Below are 24,475 nucleotides of genomic sequence, written 5' to 3'. Positions count from 1 at the left end.
GGATGCCCGGCACAGTGCCCGATCTCAAGAAATGGGTACGTGATCTAGTTTCGACCTCCTCATATGCCGAGCACTCATGGCGCGACTTGTCAAAGGGCCGATGGGAGGCTAAAATCACGGTGAGAACTTCTCTCGTATCTTTTGGTAGTTCGAATAAGATGCTTTTCATATGCTTCAGTAAAAATTTTCGTATGCAGGTGTGGGAAAGGATGCGGTTTTGAGGCCCTCGTCTGCCGAGGAAGAGGAAGAGGCCTCTGTCCCAAAGCCGGTGAAAGATAATAAGAGGAAAAGAACCCCCTTCCTCGAAGGTCAAAAATCGAAGAAGAGGACGGCTTGTAAGCCGAACAAGAATGTCATTCCTTTGACCATAGAATTAGTTCTGCGTCTGAGGGATGAAGAAGAAGAGAATGATGGGTCTGCTCTGGCGCCCCGAACAAAAAAGACCACCGACGTTCCACAGGCAGCTGGATCAATGGTGGCTCATAAGGCTCCACCTCGAACTGAGGATATATCGAAGAGAGATTCGGGCAGAGTCCCCGAGTTGCTGGAGATCGAAGATGTTTCCCATTGAAGCCGAAGGATGGGGGATATGTCTGAAAGGGCTCTTCCCGAATCTTTTCGAACCGAAGAGAATGCCCCAGATGACTCATTTAGGGCAGTAGCAATCGAAGGCTCGCCCACCTTCCCTGCTTTTTTCGCAGAGGCAATTCGGGAAGCCCAAGCTTTGGGGTCCCTCGAATTAGATAGGCCTCATGATGGAGAGGATCCTTTTTGTGACCTGTTCATTAGCATCAAAGAATCTGCCGGTACAAGTGACGCATCAGATCTTTTTCACGGAATGCAGCAGGCTTTGAATCAGCTAGGCCTTAAATCATATAGTGTTACCTTTAACTTTGCTTTTCTTTTCTGACTTCGTTTCTTCTTTCTTTGCAGGCCGCGGCAGTTCATCGAGAATCATGTTCTCGGTCTCGAATCGAGCTGCGTCGATATGAGGCCGAGCTTCAACGGGTTACGGAGGAGAGGAACTCCTTAAATCTCCTTTTGGGCTAAAGGGGAGAGGAAATAAAAGACGTCTAAGCTGAGTTGGCCAGGGCTCACCAAGATCAGATCGATCTATCCGAGCAGGTAATAATGCTTTTAAAAGCCTATGGGCTTGATACCGAAATGATGGCTAATCTTTCGGTCTCACAGCTATAGCAGAAAATCGAGATGATCGGAAAACTCCGTGAAGAAGTCGATGTGATAAGAGCGGAGCCTTTGAAGTGGAAAGAAGGAATGGACCGCTTTTCTACAGAGAAAGAAACTGCTCGAGCCCAATTATCATCGGCCAAAAACCTATTTTCAAAAAATGAAGAAGAAAAGCTCGGTCCAAGCAAGAAGAATAGAAGAGCTCGAGGCTTGGTTGGCCTCTGTACTTGCCAAGGCCGAATCCGATGCCAAAAAGGCAAAGGCCGATGCGGATGCACTCGTGGCCATTTATCGGGCCGATGCTGAAGCTGCCCAGGTCCAAGAAAGAGAGGTAGTCGAGACCGCCGATACACGAGCACATCAGGTCGCTGAACTTACTAAGTGTCAATCTCGAAGGGAGACCCTCGAGGAGATCCATGCTCGGATTTCGACCTCGCTGAAGAGATAAAAAGGGCCAAAGAACTCGAAGCCGATGCTGAAGCCTTAGTGTCCGATGACGATGATGATGACAATGATGATGACGATGGGAGTAAGAGAGGATCCGAGAACAGGGGGAGCCCGATAGAGAAGAGACCGCTCTTGGGGATGACCAGGAAGCTTAGTCCTTAAATTTTACGTTGTAATCAATTATGTAAACAATTTTGTATATAAAAATATCCCTTTTTTTCCGACTTGCTTCTATTTTGTTTCCTGTCTTGTGAAGACTTTATTCACGCCTTATGAATATTTTCACAAGGATTTAAGCAACTTAATCAAATTTGGACTTCGTAGCCTCTATAATCGAGCGAATGCTTACTCAAACTTGAAATAAACTTAAACTTGAAGTGATGTAGCCCTTAGGCTTATTAGTTGAGTCAGTTATTCGAGCTCGAAGAAATATAGCTCGTATGCGTATGTCACGACCCAAAATTTTCACCTTCGGACCGTGATGGCGCCTAACATTTCACTTGCTAGGCAAGCCAATGTTAGAATAATATTATCCATTTTTAAAACAATTTTAAATTTATTAATAACAAGGAAGCAAATGCGAAAGCAATTTTGAAATAATCCATAAAAACAACGGTGTCTAAATACCAGCCCATAATTGGTGTCACAAGTGCACAAGCTTCTAGAATAAAAACAAATAAAGGTCTAAATAAAATAAAGCTGTCTGAAAATAAACACACAGCTAAAGTATAATAGATGGGGACTTCAGAACTGCGGACGCCATGCAGTTATACCTCAAGTCTCCTCTGGTAGCTGCAATCCGAGCAAGTCTATGGTACACCGCTGGGACTAACTCAAAAATCTGCACAAGAAGTGCATAGTGTAGTATCAGTATAACTGACCCCATGTACTGATAAGTGCTGAGCCTAACCTCGACGAAGTAGTGACGCGGCTAAGGCGGTTCACTTACATTAACTTGTACGCAATATTAATGATAACAACAAATAATAGAAATAAATCAGGTAACTCATTTATAATAATTGAAACCAACCCAGCAGTCATAATCCATTATTATTTCAACCAATTCTGTTGCAGCGTGCAACCCACTCTCACAATATATTCACATTCAATTCTGTTGCAGCGTGCATCCCACTCTCACAATATATTCACATTCAATTCGATTGCAGCGTGCAACCCGCTCTCCCAATATTATCTTTTTAAACAAGTCTGTCATATATTTATTTCGATCAAGTATATATATAGACTTTTAAATAAGTCTGTTGCGGCGTGCAATCCGATCCCCCAATATTGACTTTTCAATAAGTCTATTGCGGCGTGCAATCCGATCCCCCAATATTGACTTTTAATAAGTCTGTTCCGGCGTGCAACCCGATCCTCCAATATTGACTTTTAATAAGTTTGTTGCGGCATGCAACCCGATCCTCCAATATTAACTTTTAATATGTCTGTTGCGGCGTGCAACCCGATCCTCCAATATTGAATTTTAATAAGTCTGTTGCGACGTGCAACCGGATCCTCCAATATTGACTTTTAATAAGTCTGTTGCGGCGTGGAACCCGATCCTCCATTTTATCCATTTCAGTCAATTCTTATAGAAGAAATTTCTCCAATAAATGCAACAATTAATATAAAATTATAAGATAACAAGAATACAATAATTATGATTTAATTATGAAACAATGACAAATAGCAAATTATTATAGAAATCAGGGAGAAAATAGGCAGTTTAATATTTAATATTCTAAATGTCAAATAACAATTAAAACATATAATTCAAATAGCATGTAACAATTAATGTAGGAATTCAAGAATTAATAATTAACAAAGAATAAGAGAGAAAAAATTATTATAATAATTTATTTATGATTAAAAATAATTTATGATTTTTCAAGTAAGTAGGCAAGCAATTAATTCGACGACGTATAAACACTCGTCACCTCGCCTATACGTCGTTCACATGCAATTCACATAACAAATAATTTAAAGGTTCTATTCCCACAAGTCAAGGTTAACCCCGACACTTATCTCGCTTTGCAAATTCCAATCAATTATTCAACCACATCTTTTCCTTTTAAATTTGCCTCCGGAAGCTTCAAATCTATTCACAAACAATTCAATATGAAATACTAATCATAGGAATTAATTCCATATGAATTTACACATTTTTCGGAAAAAATCCAAAATTCATTAAAATATTTAATAGTGGGACCCACATATCAAATCCCGAAAAAACTCGCGAAATCCAAACACCCGTTCCGATACGAGTTCAACCATACAAAATTTATCCAATTCCGATGTCAAATGGACCTTCAAATCTTAAATTTTTGTTTTTGGAAGATTTTATAAAAATCTGATTTTTCTTCCATAAATTCACGGATTCATGATATAAACGAGTATGTAATCATGAAATATAATCAATATAGGATAAGGAACACTTACCCCAATGTTTTCCCGTGAAAATCGCCCAAACATCGCCTTACCCGAGCTCAATAATGGAAAAGTGTTGAAAATGGGACGAATCCCATTTTTCAGAACTTAAGTTCTGTTTCTGGAACTTTTACCCTTCGCGAACGCGGTCAGTGCCTCATGTTCGTGAAGCACAAATTCCTGCTGACCAATTTTTCTCTTCACGAACACGAGGGCTACTTCGCGTACGCAAAGCTTGCCTGGCTTGGCCTTCACGAACGCGAAGGCCATTTTCCTGGCCAGCCCCTTTCCCTTCGCGAACGCAGGGATTCGATCGCGAACGCGTAGCTTTGCACCTCGACACTTTGCGAACGTGTTCTTTCAGTCGCGAACGTGAAGCACAAAAAGTACCAGTCAAAATTTCCTCTTCGCGAACGCGAGACTTCCCTCGCGAACGCGAAGAAGGAAACCAGAAGCAGATTTTATGCAGTTTTGCTTAAGTCCAACAATGATCTGTTAACCACCTGAAATCAACCCGAGCCCTCGGGCTCCAAACCAAACATGCACACAAGTCCTAAAATATCATACGAACTTGCTCGCGCGATCAAATCGCCAAAATAACACCTAGAACTACGAATCCAACACCAACTCAAAGAAAGTTTTCAAGAAAACTTTAAAACTTATATTTTTACAACCGAACGTCCGAATCACATCAAATCAACTCCGATTCTCACCAAATTTGGCAGACAAGTCATAAATATTATAGCGGACCTACACCGGGCTCCGGAACGAAAATACGGACCGAGGTATATAAATTCAATATCAGTAATTTCTTAAAAATCATCAAGCTTTCAAGATTTTAATATTTCTTCAAATTTCCATATCTCGAGCTAGGGACCTCGAAATTCGATTCCGGGAATACGCCCAAGTCCCAAATCACGATTCGGACCTACTAAAATTATCAAAATACTGATCCGGGTCCGTTTGCTCAAAATGTTGACTAAAGTCAACTCAATTGAGTTTTTAAAGCTCTATTTCACATTTTAATCCATTTTTCACATAAAACTTTCCGAAAAATTGTACGGACTGTGCACGCAAGTCGAGGATTGATAAATAGTGCTTTTCGAGGTCTTAGAACACATAATTACTTATTAAATTTAAAGATGACATTTTGGGTCATCACATTCTCCACCTCTAAAACAAACGTTCGTCCTCGAACGGAGTTAGAAAAAGTACCTGAGCTGGTGAATAAGTGTGGATATTTAATCCGCATGTCCGACTCGGACTCCGAGGTAGATGCCTCTACCGGCTGACTTCTCCATTGCACCCGAACTGAAGGATAACTCTTAGACCTCAACTGTCAGACCTGTCGGGCTAGAATAGCCACCGGCTCCTCCTCGTAAGTCAAATCTTTGTCCAATTGGACTGAGCTGAAATCTAACACATGGGACAGATCACCATGATATTTCGGGAGCATAGACACATGGAACACCGGATGAACCGCTGATAAACTAGGTGGTAATGCAAGCCTATAGGCTATTTCACCCATCCTTTCAAGAATTTCAAAGGGTCTGATATACCTAGGGCTCAACTTGCCCTTCTTTTCAAATCTCATTACACCTTTCATAGGTGAAACCCAGAGCAATATTCTTTCTCCAACCATGAATGCAATATCACGAACTTTACAGTCGGCATAACTCTTTTGCCTAGACTGAGCTGTGGGAAGTCGATCCTGAATAATCTTAACCTTATCCAAGGCATCCTGTACCAAATCGGTACCCAACAACCAAGCCTCTCCTAATTCAAACCAACCAACTGGAGATCGGCATTGCCTTCCATATAATGCCTCATATGGAGCCATCTGAATGATCGAATGGTAGCTATTATTACAAGAAAACTCTACAAGTGGCAAGAAATGATCCCAAGAACCTCCAAAGTCTATAACACAAGCGCGGAGCATATCTTCTAATATCTGAATAGTGCGCTCTGACTGTCCGTCTGTCTGTGGATGAAATGTTGTACTCAACTCCACCCGCGTGCCTAACTCACGCTGTACAGCCCTCCAGAAATGTAAGGTAAACTGCGTACCTCGATCTGAAATAATAAACACGGGCACACCGTGAAGGCGGACAATCTCACGAAATGATTAGCCAAAGTCTAAACATCTGCAGCTAATGGCCTCTCACCAACTGGAATATAGGCAAGACTGCCCATACTCACAGCCTTTCTACTCAAGGCATCGGCCACCACATTGGCCTTTCCGGGGTGATACAAAATGGTGATATTATAGTCTTTCAACAACTTCAACCATCTTCTCTGCCTTAAATTAAGATCTTTTTGTTTGAACATATATTGAAGGCTACGATGATCAGTAAATACCTCACACGAGACACCGTAGAGATAATGCCTCCAAATCTTCAGCGCATGAACAATGGCTGCCAATTCTAAGTCATGAACAGGATAATTCTTCTCGTGAACCTTTAACTACCGCGACGCGTATGCAATTACCTTGCCATCTTGCATTAATACTGCACCAAGCCCAATGTGAGATATGTCACAATATACCGTATACGATCCTGAACCTGTGGGTAATACCAACACTGGCGTCGTAGTCAAAGCAGTCTTGAGCTTCTGAAAGCTCATCTCACAATCGTCTGACCATCTGAATGGGACACCTTTCTGGTCAATGGGCTTGCTATAGATGAAAATCCTTCCACGAACCGACGATAATAACCTACTAAACCCAGGAAACTCCGGATCTCTGTAACTAAAGTAGGTCTAGGCAAATTCTGAACAGCCTCAATCTTCTTAGGATCCACCTTTATGCCTTCTGCCGAAACAACATGTCCCAAAAAGGCAACTGAGTCTAACAAAAACCCACATTTTCAAAATTTGGCATATAACTGATTATTCTTTAAGGTGTGAAGCACACTTTGAAGATGCTGCTCATGCTCCTCTCGATTGCTGGAGTAAATCAAGATATCATCAATGAATACAACCACAAAAGAATCCAAATAAGGCTTGAACACCTGATTCATCAAATCCATAAATGTTGTTGGAGCATTTGTCAACCCAAATGAAATCACTAGGAACTCGTAATGCCCATATCGAGTCTGAAAAGCTGTCTTAGGACATCAAATGCCCTAATCTTCAATAGATGGTAACCAGATCTCAAATCAATCTTCAAAAATACCTTGGCACCCTGAAGCTGATCAAATAGGTCATCAATTCTTGGCAGCGGATATTTGTTCTTAATAGTTATTCATGATCAATTACCGAATTACCAATTAACCTCATGTTAACAAAAATAAATCTCGTTGCAAACCTTCACAATACTTATAACGAGATGCGAGGCATGAAGACCTCATAATTATTTACCTGAATTAACGAGTAATATTTAACGCCACTTGGGCGAGCACCTACCTCGTAGGTTAAAACTCAATAATTACAAACACAAATTTTGGCAAATATGCACAGGCATGACTCCCTATTAGTACTATAGTACAAATTTAATTTTAGAAGGGAGAGCTTAAATACAAGAATTTTCATCACAAGGATCTCGTCCTTATATAACTTCCACCGCAGCTCGTAGCCCGATTTAAACATATCAATTTATTTTAAAAGGGGAGGATCTCGTCCTCAGTTCTGAATCACAAGTAATATGCATATCGTGCCAATCAAAAAATTTCTTTTTCTCCTTTTAAATAGTTTCGGTTACACAAAATCACAACACATAATGAACCCCACACCGGTAGGGCATATAATTTATAATTTGTAATTAATTATCCGTAAATTACATCAAAACTTATCGAAATGAGTAACAGAAAGCCACATTTAGCCTCACAGCTCTTATTAGTGACCAACATGGAATGATAGGCATAGTTATCTCCATAGAATCTCCCAACATGAGTAAACACATAAGTAGATTATAGAATTACGAAGCTTTTTCATAAGTGGAGCACAACAGGAGGACTCGTCTTGATACTCAGAACCGAATCAAGTTAAGGAAATTATTTCTTTATTTTAAATCAAGGTTGTACCCATAACGACACCATCTGATGTGACGACCTCCGCCATACCATAAAACAAATATAAAAACAGTTGGGTCTCCACCTCAAGGACGCCTTCTACCCGCCTGTCCTCCACCTCTAATGGTCTGACCTCCACCTCTAGGTACCTGACCCCTATCATAAGTACCTCTGCCTCCAGACGAGGCACCACTAAAACCACTAAAGTGACGAGGCCTCTTATCATACCTCCGCCCTCTCTTTTGTGCAAGAACCATCTCTATCTTCCTCGCGACATTAGCAGCAGCCTGAAAAGAAATCTCACTTTCCAGTCTCTTTGTCCATTTGAAGCCTGATAGGGTGAGTGAGTCCCTCAATAAATCTCCTCACTCTCTCTCCCTCAGTAGGTAGTAAAAGGAGAGCATGACGGGCCAAATCCACAAAACGGGACTCATACTGAGTAACAGTCATACTGCCATGTTGTAGACGCTCAAATTGCTTTCGGTAATCCTCCCTCAGTGTGTTAGGAAGGAACTTCTCCAGAAATAGCTGAGAGAACTGCTCCCAAGTAAGTGCAGGCGATCCAACTAGTCTAGTCAATGTATAATCCCTCCACCACATCACTTTCCAGTCTCTTTGTCCATTTGAAGCCTGATAGGGTGAGTGAGTCCCTCAATAAATCTCCTCACTCTCTCTCCCTCGGTAGGTAGTAAAAGGAGAGCATGACGGGCCAAATCCACAAAACGGGACTCATACTGAGTAACAGTCATACTGCCATGTTGTAGACGCTCAAATTGCTTTCGGTAATCCTCCCTCGGTGTGTTGGGAAGGAACTTCTCTAGAAATAGCTGAGAGAACTGCTCCCAAGTAAGTGCAGGCGATCCAACTAGTCTAGTCAATGTATAATCCCTCCACCACCTCCTGGCGGAACACGTCATCTCAAATACAGCAAAATCAACCCCATTGGTCTCAACTATACCCATGTTCCGCAGCACCTCATTGCAGCGTTCAAGATAATCTTATGGGTCCTCAGAAGGTGTGCCACTGAAGTGAACTGGAAAGAGCTTGGTAAACTTATCCATCCTCATTAAGGCCTCAAAAGATATGGCGGGCCTATCACCGGTCTGTGCCGCAACAACTGGCTGAACTACCCCAACTGGCGGGGCTGTTAGAGCCTGATTCTAAGGAGCTATCTACTCCGGAGTAGGAGTAGTGGGTGTTTGTGCTCCTCCCCCAGCCTGTGAGATGGCTGGCGCCACTGGAAATGTACTATTCTGGGCCACGCCCTCCATAAGACTCACCAAACGGACTAGAGCGTCCTGAAGCAATGGAGTGGCTATGAACCTTCCGGGACCTGAACTGGTCCAATTGGTACATTTTGAACTGGAACCTTCTCCTGAAGATCCACCTGAGGTTCTACATTAGGTGCGGCTGCTCGAGTTCTGGACTGAGCTCTACCTCTGCCTCTGGCGCGACTTCGGCCTCGGCCTTTGCCCCTAGTCATAGCTGTGACTGGGGGCTCTGGCTTCTGTCTGGTTGTAGATGCAGTGCGTGTTCTCGCCATTTGCGAGAGTACAATAATAGAAGAGTTCAATCATCAATGATAGAATAAAATAGTACGACAGAGTAGAATAGAAGGGAAATTGTTCCTAAACTCCATAGCCTCTGAGAGATAAGTACAGACGTCTCTGTACCGATCCTTCAGACTCTACTAAGGTTGCTCGTGACTCGTGAGACCTATGTAACCTAGTGATCTGATACCAACTGTCACGACCCAAAATTTCCACCTTCGGACTGTTATGGCGCCTAACATTTCATTTGCTAGGCAAGCCAACGTTAGAATAATATTATCCATTTTTAAAACAATTTTAAATTTACTAATAACAAGGAAGCAAATGCGGAAGCAATTTTGAAATAATCCATAAAAACAACGGTGTCTAAATACCATCCCAGAATTGGTGTCACAAGTGCACGAGCTTCTAGAATAAATACAAACAAAGGTTTGAATAAAACAAAGTTGTCTGGAAATAAACACACAGCTAAACTACAATACACGGGGACTTCAAAACTATGGACGCCATGTAGTTATACCTCAAGTCTCCTCTGGTAGCTACAATCCGAGCAAGTCTATGGTACGCCGCTGGGACCAACTCCAAAATCTGCAGAAGAAGTGCAGAGTGTAGTATCAGTACAACCGGCCCCATGTACTGGTAAGTGTTGAGCCTAACCTCGACGAAGTAGTGACGAGGCTAAGGCGGTTCACTTACATTAACCTGTACGCAATATTAATAATAATAAAAAAATAGAAATAAATCAGGTAACTCATTTATAATAATTGAAACCAACCCAGCAGTCATAATCCATTATTATTTCAACCAATTCTATTGCAGCGTGCAACCCGCTCTCACAATATATTCACATTCAATTCTGTTGCAGCGTGCAACCCGCTCTCACAATATATTCACATTCAATTATGTTGCAGCGTGCAACCCGCTCTCCCAATATTATCTTTTTAAACAAGTCTGTCATATATTTATTTCAATCAAGTATATATATAGACTTTTAAATAAGTCTGTTGCGTCGTGCAATCCGATCCCCCAATATTGACTTTTCAATAAGTTTATTGCGGCGTGCAATCCGATCCCCCAATACTGACTTTTAATAAGTCTGTTCCGACGTGCAACCCGATCCTCCAATATTGAATTTTCAATAAGTTTGTTGCGGCGTGCAACCCGATCCTCCAATATTAACTTTTAATAAGTTTATTGCGGCGTGCATCTCGATCCTCCAATATTGACTTTTAATAAGTCTGTTGCGGCGTGCAAACCGATCCTCCAATATTGACTTTTAATAAGTCTGTTGCGGCATGCAACCCGATTCTCCAATATTGACTTTTAATAAGTCTGTTGCGACGTGCAACCCGATCCTCCATTATATCCATTTCAATCAATTCTTATAGAAGAAATTTCCCCAATAAATGCAACAATTAATATAAAATTATAAGACAACAAGCATACAACAATTATGATTTAATTATGAAACAAACAATGACAAATAGCAAATTATTATAGAATCAGGGAGAAAATAGACAGTTTAATATTTAATATGCTAAAAGTCAAATAACCATTAAAACACATAATCAAATAGCATGTAACAATTAATGCAGGAATTCAAGAATTAATAATTAACAAAGAATAAGAGAGAAATAATTATTATAATAATTAATTTATGATTAAAAACAATTTATGATTTTTCAAGTAAGTAGGCAAGCAATTAATTCGACGACGTATAGACACTCGTCACCTCGCCTAGATGTCGTTCAGATGCAATTCACATAACAAATAATTTAAGGGTTCTATTCCCTCAAGTCAAGATTAACTCCGGCACTTACCTCGCTTTGCAAATTCCAATCAATTATTCAACCACGGCTTTTCCTTTTAAATTTGCCTCCGAAAACTTCAAATCTATTCACAAACAATTCAATATATTCAATACTAATCATAGGAATTAATTCCATATGAATTTATACATTTTTCGGATAAAATCCGAAATGCATTAAAATATTCGACAGTGGGACCCACATATCAAATCCCGGAAAAACTCATGAAATTCGAACAACCGTTCCGATACGAGTTCAACCATACAAAATTTATCCAATTCCGATGTCAAATGGACCTTCAAATCTTAAATTTTCGTTTTTGGAAGATTTTATAAAAATCTGATTTTTCTTTCATAAATTCACGGATTCATGATATAAACGAGTACGGAATCATGAAATATAATCAATATAGGATAGGGAACACTTACCCTAATGTTTTCCCGTGATAATCCCCTTACCCGAGCTCAAAAATGAAAAAGGGTTGAAAATGGGACGAATCCCATTTTCCAGAACTTAAGTTCTGTTTCTGGAACTTTTACCCTTCGCGAACGAGGTCAGTGCCTCGCATTCGCGAAGCACAAATTCCTGCTGACCAATTTTTCTCTTCGCGAACACGAGGGCAAATTCGTGTACGTGAAGCTTGCCTGGCTTGGCCTTCGCGAACGCGATATGCCCTTCGCGAACGCGAAGGCCATTTTCCTGGCCAGCCCCTTTCCCTTCGCGAACTCCGGGATTCGATCGCGAATGCGTAGCTTTGCACCTCGACACTTCACGAACGCGTTCCCTCTGTCACGAACGCGAAGCACAAAATGTGCCAGTCCAAATTTCCTCTTCGCGAACGCGAAGAAGGAAACCTGAAGCAGATTTTATGCAGTTTTGCTTAAGTCCAACAATGATCCGTTAACCACCCGAAATCAACCCGAGCCCTCGGGGCTCCAAACCAAACATGCACCCAAGTCCTAAAATATCATACGAACTTGTTCGCACAATAAAATCACCAAAATAATACCTAGAACTACGAATCGGACACTAACTCAAAGGAAGTTTTCAAGAAAACTTTAAAACTTATATTTTTACAACCAGACGTCCGAATCACGTCAAATCAACTCCGATTCTCACAAAATTCGGCAGACAAGTCATAAATATTATAGCGAACCTACACCGGGCTCCGGAACCAAAATACGGACTCGAGGTCAATAAATCCAACATCAGTAATTTCTTAAAAATCTTTAAGCTTTCAAGCTTTTAATATTTCTTCAAAATTCCATATCTCGAGCTAGGGACCTCAGAATTCGATTCCGGGCATATGTCCAAGTCCCAAATCATGATACGGACCTACCAAAATTGTGAAAACACTAATCCGGGTCCATTTTCTCAAAATGTTGACTAAAGTCAACTTAGTTGAGTTTTTAAATCTCTATTTCACATTTTAATCTATTTTTCACATAACACTTTTCGGAAAATTGTACGGACTGTACACACAAGTCGAGAAATGATAAATGGTGCTTTTCAAGTTCTTAGAACACAGAATTACTTATTAAATTTAAAGATGACATTTCGGGTCATCACAACGTAATGGTCGAGTGAGTGCTTTCTCGAATTCGAAATAGAAATAGCCCGTAGTCTTAGCAGTCGAGTGAGTGTTCGAACTCGAAGTGATGTAGCCCATAGGCATAATGGTCGAGTGAGTGCTTTCTTATGCAAATAATTAATTTAAGCGAGCTTAAGAAGAAGTGTTAATATAATTATCTAAATTTGCATTAATGAAGGCTTTGCTTTATGTTGAGTAATTTCTATCTCTATTGATTATTTTTGGGTGTTATATACATTGTGTGGAGCCTTAGGCTATTTGTTGTGAAATTAATTGATTTTGTTATATCTTTGGAATTTGGTTATGGCCATTGGGCAAATTGTGATATGAATTAATTTTATTATGTTACCGTGTTAATTTTCCATGCAAATTGTTGTGTTGCGTGTGTTATTATTTTGGGGAGATAAGGGTGGCATTTCACCATTGATATTATGTGGGTATAAGGTGGCATTTCACTGTTGTTGTGTTTGTTAGAATATTGTCTGGGCGGAGCGATAAGGGTGGCTATAGGAGCGATAAGGGTGGCAATAGGAGCGATAAGGGTGGCTATTAATATTGTCTGGGCGGAGCGATAAGGGTGGCTATAGGAGCAATAAGGGCAGCAATAGGAGCGATAAGGGTGACTATTGTCAGGGACGATATGTGATGATATGGAGTTGTGGTGTTGATAATTTTTGTGTAATATTGTGATTTGCTTGTGTTTATTTTTATACCTTGTGCAATTTGTCTTGTTGTTGATAAATTGATAACAAGCTGATTTATGTTGAAATTGAGAATTTGTGGCCATTTCCAGGTGGATATTAAAATGAAATATGGGCACGAGGTCCCGTGAGTAAATAATGAGGATATTTGGCACGTGAATTGTCCGTGCAGTTGTGATATGAAATGTGGGCACGAGGTGCTGTGATGAAATGATAATGATAATTGGCACTTGAATTTTCCGTGCAGTTGTGATATGAAATGAGGGCACGAGGTGCCGGGGAAATATGATGATTTAATTATGGGCACGAGGTGCCGTGAAAATATGAAAATGGGCTGAGACCCGTATTTTTATGATTATGAAATCAGGTGTCACATGATGACTTTTTAATTGAAAGAATTATATTCAAAATATTTATTTGGAAGGATTTTTATTCAAAAAGAATTATATGAAAGAATTGTATCTGAAAGATAATTATCTGAGGAAATTATATTTGAAAAGAATTATTGAAAGAATTATATTTGAAAAATAATTATTTGAGAAAACTACATTTGAAAGAGAGTTATTTGGAAGAATTATATGTGAAGGATATTTATTTGAAAATCTTGAATTAATTGGGTGTACATGTATTTATTAATTGTTGAGTGATATTTATGGTATTCTTGTTGTCTTGCTGCGCATACCACTGGTTGTTTTATCCTGCCCTTATTGCTATTTGTTTCCTAGTATTTTGAATATTATATTGAACAGGTTATTAGACTAGTGAGTATCTTGACTGTACCTCGTCTCTACTCCATTGAGATTAATCTTGATACTTACTGGGTACCGATCGTGGTGTACTCATACTACACTTCTGCACATTTTTGTGCAGACCTAGGTATTGGAGATATCGGACTTGAGCAGAGTTAAAGCGGGATCGTAAGGATTCAAGGTAGAGCTGTTTGGCCGTCGCAGTCCCTTGGAGTCTTTTCATTTCATTGTGCTGTTAATTTGTAATCAAACAGTATTGTATATTCGGTCCTCGTGATCATTCCATGTATTCAGTTAGAGTTCTTGACTCAGTACTATTAGTCTTGGGAGGTTGTATATTGTAATTATTTCCGCTGTTAGTTTTCAAAAAAAATGGCTTCAAAAGGTAATTAAAATCGGCTTACCTAGTCTTAGTGACTAGGTGCCATCACGACGCCTGTGATGGGATTTTGGGTCGTGACAAGTTGGTACCAGAGCTCTAGGTTCACAGGTTCTATGAGTCACGAACGAGTCTAGTAGAGTGTTGCGGATCGGTACGGAGACATCTGTACTTATCTTTGAGAGGCTATAGAACTGTTAGGAAATTTCCATTTCTTTCATTCTTGTCGTACAGAATTTGTTGAATTTGGAATTTGAACCTTTGTATCTCCATTCTCTCACAGATCGTGAAGACACGTGCTACTGGGTTAGCTGAGCAGGCATCCGCACATACTGCTAAAGCTGCAAGAGGTCGGGGCCGAGGTAGAGGCCGAGGTAGAGGTTGAGGAAGGGCACGTGCTGCGGCTAGAGCACCTATCAAAACAACAGTTGAGGAGCCACTAGTAACTCCAGTTGGGGGACAGGTATCAGAAGCACCTGTTCTAATCCCCGGACTTCAGGAGACTTTAGCACAGTTCCTGATTGGGGGAGTAGCTCAGACTCCTATCACAACTCCAGAGCAGCAGGTTCACGTTGGTCAAGTTACGGGTGTAGTACCGGTACAACCTGTTATTTCGGTTTGGCCTGAGGTCAGGCCAGAGGCATAAGAATAAGAACAAAAGAGACTTGAAAGGTTTAAGAGGTATAGTCTACCTACTTTCAGTGGCACAGCTACAGAGGATGCCCATGGATTTCTATAAAATTGTCACTGTATTTTCTGCACCATGGGTATTGTGGAAGTGAGCGGAGTTACCTTTACTACATTTCAACTGTCAGGCGCAGCGTATCGGTGGTGGCAAATATATGAAGAAGGTAGACCAGCCGATGCCACACCACCAACTTGGGCTCAATTTTCGAAAATGTTCTTGAATTTGTTCCCCAGACTCTCTGAGATACGTGGTGCGCAGAGTTTGAACGATTGCGTCAGGGCACCATGACAGTGTCAGAATATGCTATCAGGTTCAGTGAGTTAGCCCGTCATGCACCGATCTTGGATCCTACAATCAGAGAGCGGGTCCACAGATTCATTGAGGGACTCGATTATGATATTAAAATATACATGGCTGGAGAGTTGCAAACTGATACTCCATTTCAACAAGTAGTGGAGATTACAAGGAAGATTAAGGGTGTTATAGGCGAGGAAAGGGAGTCTAAGGAGTCTAAAAGGTCTCGAAGATATGGAGGGTTCAGTAGATTTTACTCTTCTGCTAGAACCCATTATAGCGGAGGCTCGAGTAGTCAGTCAGCTCAGTCCGCACCTCAGATTACTCGGAGTGCTCCAGTTTACAGTGCACCACCGACAAGAGATTCTTACAGTGGTTATTCCAGTTATCCGGCACAAACTCAGTACGAGCAGCCGCGACCTCAGAGGGATTATTATGAGTGTGGTGATACTAGGCATATCATGAGAGATTGTCCCAGACTTGGGAGGGGTGGATTTCATCAGAACACTCTAACCACAAGCTTTATTCCAGTTGATACTCCACGTGCACAGTCAGCTAGAGGTGGAGGACAGGCGTGTAGTGGATGCCTAAGAGGTGGATACCCGACCCATTGATATAATCGCTATGATTTGGCTTAGGCCAATATACCAGATGGTGTCGTTACAGGTACGATCCTGATTTTGTTATAAAAGGATAATTTCCCTTAATTTGATTCGATTCTGAAAATTGAGGTGAGTCCTCCTATTATGCTCCACTTATGGGTGAATTTCGTAAATTTGTGACCCACTTATATGTTTATCCCTGTTGGGAGATTTGAAGGTGTGATCCCGTGTCTGTCATTTATTTTTATACATCATTGAGGGTAATAAGTCTAAAAGTAAATTTTATTATTCATTACAGTGGGTTTAATGTGTTTTGGAATAATTGATTCCAATTTTTATCAATTATACGCCCTACCGGTATGAGGGTTCATTATGTGTTGTGAAAACTATTTATGAAATATACTGAAAAGAAGGAAGAAAAGAAATTGCAATTTCAGTTGGCAATGTGCAAAATACTTGTGATTCGGAGTTGAGAACAAGATCCTCGCATTTTATATATGATGTGAAATATTTAAACCGGGCTACAAGTCGCGGTGGAAGTTATATAAGTACGAGGTCCTTGTGGTGAAATATTTATGAGTTTAAAATTCTCCCTTTGTAAAATTAATTTGTACAATAATATTAATTGGGAGTCATGCCTGTTAGGCTTATTTGATAACTCTTGTATATTTTTCTATTCATATACAGATATTTTCGTGTTGTAGGCATTGAGTTTTAGCCTATGAGGTGAGTGCCCAGGTGGCATTAAATGTGACTCATTAATCCGAGTAAGTAATCATGAGGTCTTCATGCCTCACATTCTGCTGTCAGTGTTGTGAAAATTCGAAAGGAGATGGTGATTATATGAGATTAATTGATGATGCTGGAATTAATTATGAACAGCTTTTAAGACTAGAGATGTGGTGATGAGCATACATATGATGTGCTTCATGTCTTGATATCATTATGATAATGCAATGCTTGCGATGTCGAGATTGGTGTTATTAATATATACCTTGTGGTATTTTGTTGGGTTGTGGATGTGTTGTTAGAAGTTGTTTTTGGTGTTACTCTAACAGTTGGATAGGCCCAATTACTGGGAAGACTCTGCCGAAATTTTTGAAACATTTGGGAGTTAGTAAAATTTGGAGGATTGGGATTTGAAAAAGGAAGAGATAAATATGTTATGTGTTTGAGGGCGAATGATCCTAAGCGGGGAAGAATGTAGCACCCCAGAGAAAGTTTTGAAGTACTTCAACACTATCAAAAAAATTGATGTGTGCGTAGGCACTAGTTGCTGTAGCTAGTTGAGACTAATATCGTGTGTTGTTGTGAAAATCAGACCTTTTGTAATGTTTGGATTGTAAGAAATTGATCTTAAAGTTTATAAATATGGATAAAAGAAATAAACTCAAATGAGATGATGTTGTCAAGCTTATCTCAAATGCGGTAGCGTGGAATTAACCGTGAGTATATGTGTAAAAGTAAAATCATCAATTTGTAACCTCAGAATAATTCTTAGAACGTTCGAGGATGACGTTTGTTTAAGAGGTGGAGAATGTAACGACCCGACTTGTTGTTTTAAGAATTAGCGCCCCGTCCAGTGGCTTAAGGTCTCGAACAGCTTCGTAATATGTATTATGACCCGTGGGTGTGGTCGAGTTTGATTTACTAAAGAATTGGAATTAAATTAAAAGAACAATCCTTAATTTGAAGCTTAAATGGAAATAGTTAACCGGAGAGTTGACTTTTGAGCAAACAACTCCGGAATGAAATTTTGATGATGTCAATAGCTCAGTATGGTAATTTTGGACTTAGGAGCGTGTATGAAAAATTATTTGGAGGTCTGTAGTGGAATTAAGCTTGAAATGCCGAAAGTTGAATTTTTGAAAAGTTTGACCGGAGGGTTGACTTTTTGATATCGAGGTCGAAATACGATTCAGAAAATTTGAATAGGTCTGTTATATCATTTATGACTTGTGTGCAAAATTAAAAGTCATTCCAAATTGATTTGATATGTTGCGGCACAAGATATAGAATTTGAAAGTTCAAAGTTCATAGATTTTGATTTGAGGTGCGATTCGCCGTTTTGATGTTGTCTGATGTGATTTAAGAATTTAAGTAAGTTCGTATGATATTTTAGGACTTGATGGTATATTTGGTTGAGGTCCCGGGGGGGCCTCGGATGAGTTCGGATGCCTAACGGATCGAATTTGGATTTGGAGGAGGAGCTGAAGCAGTTGGGCATCTGGTATAATCGCACCTGCGCAAAAAAGGGCCGCAGGTGCGAGCTCGCGGATGCGAGGAATTAGTCGCTGAAGCAGAAAATGCATGGGCTGGCCAGGCACTCCAGGTGCAAAAACGTTTGTCGCGGGTGCGAAGCCGCAGGTGCAAAAATATTTACCGCGGGTGCGAAGCTACAGGTGCAAAGAAATCACCGCGGGTGTGAAGCCGCAGGTACGAAGAAATCACCGCGGGTGCGAAGCCGCAGGTGCGAAGAAATCACCGCGGGTGCGAAAACCCCTGGGCAATACAAAAACAGAGGGGTTCCGAGCTTCTGCCATTTTTGGGCATTTCAAGCTCGGGTTGGCGATTTCTGAGCAATGTTTTCACGGAAAAACTTGAGGTAAGTCCCTTGTGATCATTTCTACTCCATAATATTGAATTATCATCGAATAATCCGATTAGATTACATGTTTTTGAGGTGTAAATCTGGGGTTTGAACTTAGGGGTTTGAAAACGAAAATTTAAGATTTGGAGGTCGAGTTGTTATTGGAATTCGATAAAATTAGTATGGTTGAACTCGTATCGGAATGGATGTTCGGATTTTATGAAAATTTTGTCGGGTTCCGAGGGGCGGGCCCCGCGTTGACTTTTGTTGACTTTTTGGAATAAATTTTTAAGTCGATGTATTATTATCCAGAATTATTTCCGATGAATTTTAATGAAGTTATACAATTAATTTGGTTAGATTTGAGCGGTGCGGAGGTCAATTCAAGCAAGAAGACGATTTTGGAATATCGGCATAACTTCAAAAAGATATGTGTCTTGCTTAACCTCGAGTGGGGGAATTACCCCTTAGGCATTGAGTTTTATGTGTTATTTGTGAAATGTGAAAAGCCATGTGTGAGGTGACGAGTATGTACTCGGACTTATACATGAAAAATTTATTGAATTAAAGTCTTAGGCATTATTGTGTAGTAAATTGAAAAATGGTGGAAAATTATTAAATCATCTGTCTGCCATGCCTAAATCCTTATTGTTGAATTTGTTTTTATATGATAATTTGGTGTGATTGTTACTTGAAATATTTATGAAGTTTCGTGAGTATTGGTGGTTTAATATTTCTTGGAAATAAATTCCAATATGAATTTTCTTATGCAAATAATTAATTTAAGCGAACTTAAGAAGAAGTGTTAATATAATTATCTAAATTTGCATTAATGAAGGCTTTGTTTTATGCTGAGTAATTTCTATCTCTATTGATTGTTTTTGGGTGTTATATACATTGTGTGGAGCCTTAGGCTATTTATTGTGAAATTAATTGATTTTGTTATATCTTTGGAATTTGGTTGTGGTCATTGGGCAAATTGTGATATGAATTGATTTTATTATGTTACCGTATAAATTGTTGTGTTGCGTGAGTTATTATTTTGGGGAGATAAGGGTGTCATTTCACCGTTGATATTATGTGGGTATAATGGTGGCATTTCACTATTTTTGTGTTTGTTGGAATATTGTCTGGGCGGAGCGATAAGGGTGGCTATAGGAGCGATAAGGGTGGCAACAGGAGCGATAAGGGTGGCTATTAATATTGTCTGGGCGGAGCGATAAAGGTGGCTATAGGAGCAATAAGGGCGGCAATAGGAGCGATAAGGGTGGCTATTGTCAGGGACGATATGTGATGATGTGGGGTTGTGGTGTTGATAATTTTCATGTGATGTTGTGATTTACTTGTGTTTATTTTATACCTTGTGAAATTTGTCTTGTTGTTGGTAAATTGATAATAATCTGATTTATGTTGAAATTGAGAGGTTGTGACCATTGCCAGGCGGATTTTAAAATGAAATGTGGGCACGAGGTGCCGTGAGTAAATAATGAGGATATTTTGCACGTGAATTGTCCGTGCAGATGTGATATGAAATGTGAGTACGAGGTTCTATGATGAAATGATAATGATAATTGACACGTGAATTTTCTATGCAGTTGTGATATGAAATGAGGACACGAAGTGGTGGAAAAATATGATGATTTAATTATGGGCACGAGGTGCCGTAAAAATATGAAAATTGGCTGAGACCCGTATTTTTATGATTATGAAATGAGGTGTCATATGATGACTTTTTAATTGAAAGAATTATATTCAAAATATTTATTTGGAAGGATTTTTATTCAAAAAGAATTTTATGAAAGAATTGTATTTCAAAGAAAATTATTTGAGGAAATTATATTTGAAAAGATTTATTGAAAGAATTATATTTGAAAAATAATTATTTGAGAAAACTACATTTGAAAGAGAGTTATTTGGAAGAATATATGTGAAGGATATTATTTGAAAAACTTGAATTAATTGGGTGTATATGTATTTATTAATTGTTGAGTGATATTTATGGTATTCTTGTTGTCTTGCTGCGCATATCACTGGTTATTTTATCCTGCTCTTATTGCTATTTGTTTCCTAGTATTTTGTATATTATATTGCACAGGTTATTATACTAGTGAGTGTCTTGACTGTACCTCGTCTCTACTCCATTGAGGTTAGTCTTGATACTTACTAGGTACCGATTGTGGTATACTTATACTACACTTCTGCACATTTTTGTGCAGACCTAGGTATTGGAGATATCGGACTTGAGCAGAGTTAAAGCGGGATCGTAAGGATTCAAGGTAGAGCTGTCTGGCCGTCGCAGTCCCTTGGAGTCTTTTCATTTCATTGTACTGTTAATTTGTAATCAAACAGTATTGTATATTCGGTCCTCGTGATCATTCCATGTATTCAGTTAGAGTTCGTGACTCAGTATTACCAGTCTTGGGAGGTTGTATATTGTAATTATTTCCGCTGTTAGTTTTCAAAAAAAATGGCTTCAAAAGGTAATTAAAATCGGCTTACCTAGTCTCAGTGACTAGGTGCCATCACGACGCCTGTGGTGGGATTTTAGGTCGTGAAAAATGCCCCCTCCCCCTCCCGTATGCGAGGTCAATTGTAAAGAGGCCTCGGATACTATCGTATTGTTTCCAAGTACAGCACGATCATTGGTTGCCTCACTAAAAACCTTTCCAAAAAACCCATTTGGGATAAAATCGGTCTAAGAGAAAAAGAGTGCAACGCGTGCTTTCAGATCTAGGGCTCCGTATGATGGATCCATCTTAGCTCCTGATCGGACTTCTGCAGAGGTTAGTTTTGAAATGTAAACGAATATGGGAAGGTCGTACCTTAGCAGTAGTATCGTTTTAGATGCGACACATTCCAATTACTTGATAGTTGTTTGCCGTTTATAATGCCGATCTTGTATGATCCTTTTCCGACATTTTCGAGAACGTGATAGGGTCCTTCCCAGTTCGGTCCTAGTTTTCCTTCGTTTGGATTTCGGGTATTGAGGGTGACTTTCCTTAGCACTAAGTCCCTGTCCCTGGGCTTCAAATGGCGGAGCTTAGTTCTTCGATTATAGTATCTTTCGATTCGTTGCTTTTGGGCGGCCAATTGGACGAGAGCAGCTTCTTGCTTTTCGTCCGATAATTCGAGGCTAGTGTTCATAGCCTCGTTATTTGATTCTTCTGTTGTATATCGAAATCTGGCACTAGGTTCGCCGACTTCGACCGGTATCAGGGCTTCGGAGCCATATACTAAGGAGAACGGGGTTGCCCCCGTACTAGATTCTGATGTTGTTCGATATGCCCAAAGGACTTCGGGTAGGATTTCTCTCCATTTTCCTTTAGCGTCGTTTAGCCTCTTCTTTAGGTTTTGAATGATAGTTTTGTTCGTTGATTCAGCCTGTCCGTTCCCACTGGGGTGATACGGTGTTGATAATATCCTTCTTATTTTGTGGTCTTCGAAGAATTTAGTCACTTTGCTGCCGACAAATTGTTTTCCATTGTCACACACTATTTTGGTGGGTATCCCAAATCGACATACGATATGATCCCAGATAAAGTCTATAACCTCTTTCTCTCTTACTTTCTCAAACGCATGTGCTTCAACCCATTTAGAGAAATAGTCAGTCATAAATAAAATAAATTTAGCTTTACCTGGGGTCGATGGCAGAGGGTCGACGATATCCATTCCCCATTTCATAAATGGCCATGGGGATAGGACTGAATGAAGTTGCTCTTCGGGTTGATGGATCATTGGTGCGAACCTTTGACATTTGTCACATTTTCGAACAAACTCCTTTGCATCTTTGCCCATATCGATCCAATAATACCCTGCCCTGATTATTTTTCGGACTAATGAATCGGCACCGGAGTGATTCCCACATGTGCCCTCGTGCACCTCACGTAGGATGTAATCGGTATCTCCTGGACCTAAGCATACTGCCAATGGTCCATCGAATGTCCTTCGATATAGCATTCCATCTGAAGCTAACGTGAATCGAGCAGCTTTGGTTCGTAGGGCCCTTGAATCTTTAGGGTCCGATGGGAGCTTTCCGTTCTTTAAGTATTCAATATACTTATTTCTCCAATCCCAGGTTAAGCTCGTAGAATTTATCTCGGCATGACCTTCTTCGATCACGGATCTCGAGAGTCGAACGATAGTCCCCGAGCTCAACTCACCTTCCTCGACCGATGATCCCAAATTCGCAAGTGCATCAGCCTCACTGTTTTGCTCTCGTGGAACATGCTGTAAAGTCTATTATTTGAAATGGTGCAAAGTGACATGTAGTTTGTCCAAATACCTTTGCATTCTATCTTCTCGAACTTCGAAGGTTTTGTTTACTTGATTTACCACCAGCAAAGAGTCACACTTGGATTCAATGACTTCTTCTCCCAAGCTTTTAGCTAGCTCGAGACCTGCAATCATGGCCTCATACTCGGCCTCGTTGTTAGTCAACCTGGTAGTTTTGATAGATTGCCTAATAGTGTTACCCCTGGGTGGCTTTAAAACTATGCCTAGCCCGGACCCCTTCACGTTCGAAGCCCCGTCCATAAAAAGGGTCCATACCCCCGATGACGTACCCGATTTCAACAGGAATTCTTTTTCGACTTCGGGTATGAGGGTTGGCGTGAAATCGGCCACGAAATCTGCTAAAATTTGAGACTTGATGGTCGTACGGGGTTGATATTCGATATCGTACCCACTGAGTTCGACGGCCCATTTGGCCAATCGGCCTGATAGTTCGGGCTTGTGCAAAATATTACGGAGCGGGTAAGTGGTTAATACGCATATGGGGTGACATTGAAAGTACGGTCTTAACTTTCTAGAGGCATTTATCAGTGCAAGTGCTAATTTTTCTAAGTGCGGATATCTAGTTTTTGCTTCTCCTAAGGTTCGACTTATATAATAAATGGGAAATTGCGTATCTTGCTCTTCTCGAACTTGGACACCGCTTACTGCAATTTCCGATACTGCCAAGTACAAGCAAAGTTTTTCGTCTATTTTTGGAATATGAAGTAGTGGTGGGCTTGATAGATATCATTTTAGTTCCTCTAATGCCTGTTGGCATTCCGGGGTCCAAGCGAAACCGTTCTTCTTTTTTAGTAGAGAGAAAAATTTGTGACTTCGATATGACGATCTCGAAATGAATCGGCCTAAGGTTGCAATCCGTCTCGTTAGCCTCTGTACAGCTTTCACGCTGTCCACAATGGTGATGTCTTCGATGGCCTTGATTTTATCGGGGTTAATCTCGATTCCCCGGTTTGACACCATGAAGCCGAGGAACTTGCCCGAACCGACCCCGAAAGCACATTTTTCGGGGTTGAGCTTCATGTTGTATTTCCTCAAAATCTCGAACGTTTCCTGCAAATGGGTCAAATGGTCCTCTGCGTGCAGGGACTTAACTAGCATGTCATCAATATAAACTTCCATTGATTTACCTATTTGTTCTTCGAACATTTTATTTACTAGGCA

This window comes from Nicotiana tabacum, chromosome 14 (genome assembly GCF_000715075.1).
Source record: "Nicotiana tabacum cultivar K326 chromosome 14, ASM71507v2, whole genome shotgun sequence".
Taxonomy (NCBI): domain Eukaryota; kingdom Viridiplantae; phylum Streptophyta; class Magnoliopsida; order Solanales; family Solanaceae; genus Nicotiana; species Nicotiana tabacum.
This window is presented reverse-complemented; position numbering follows the sequence as displayed.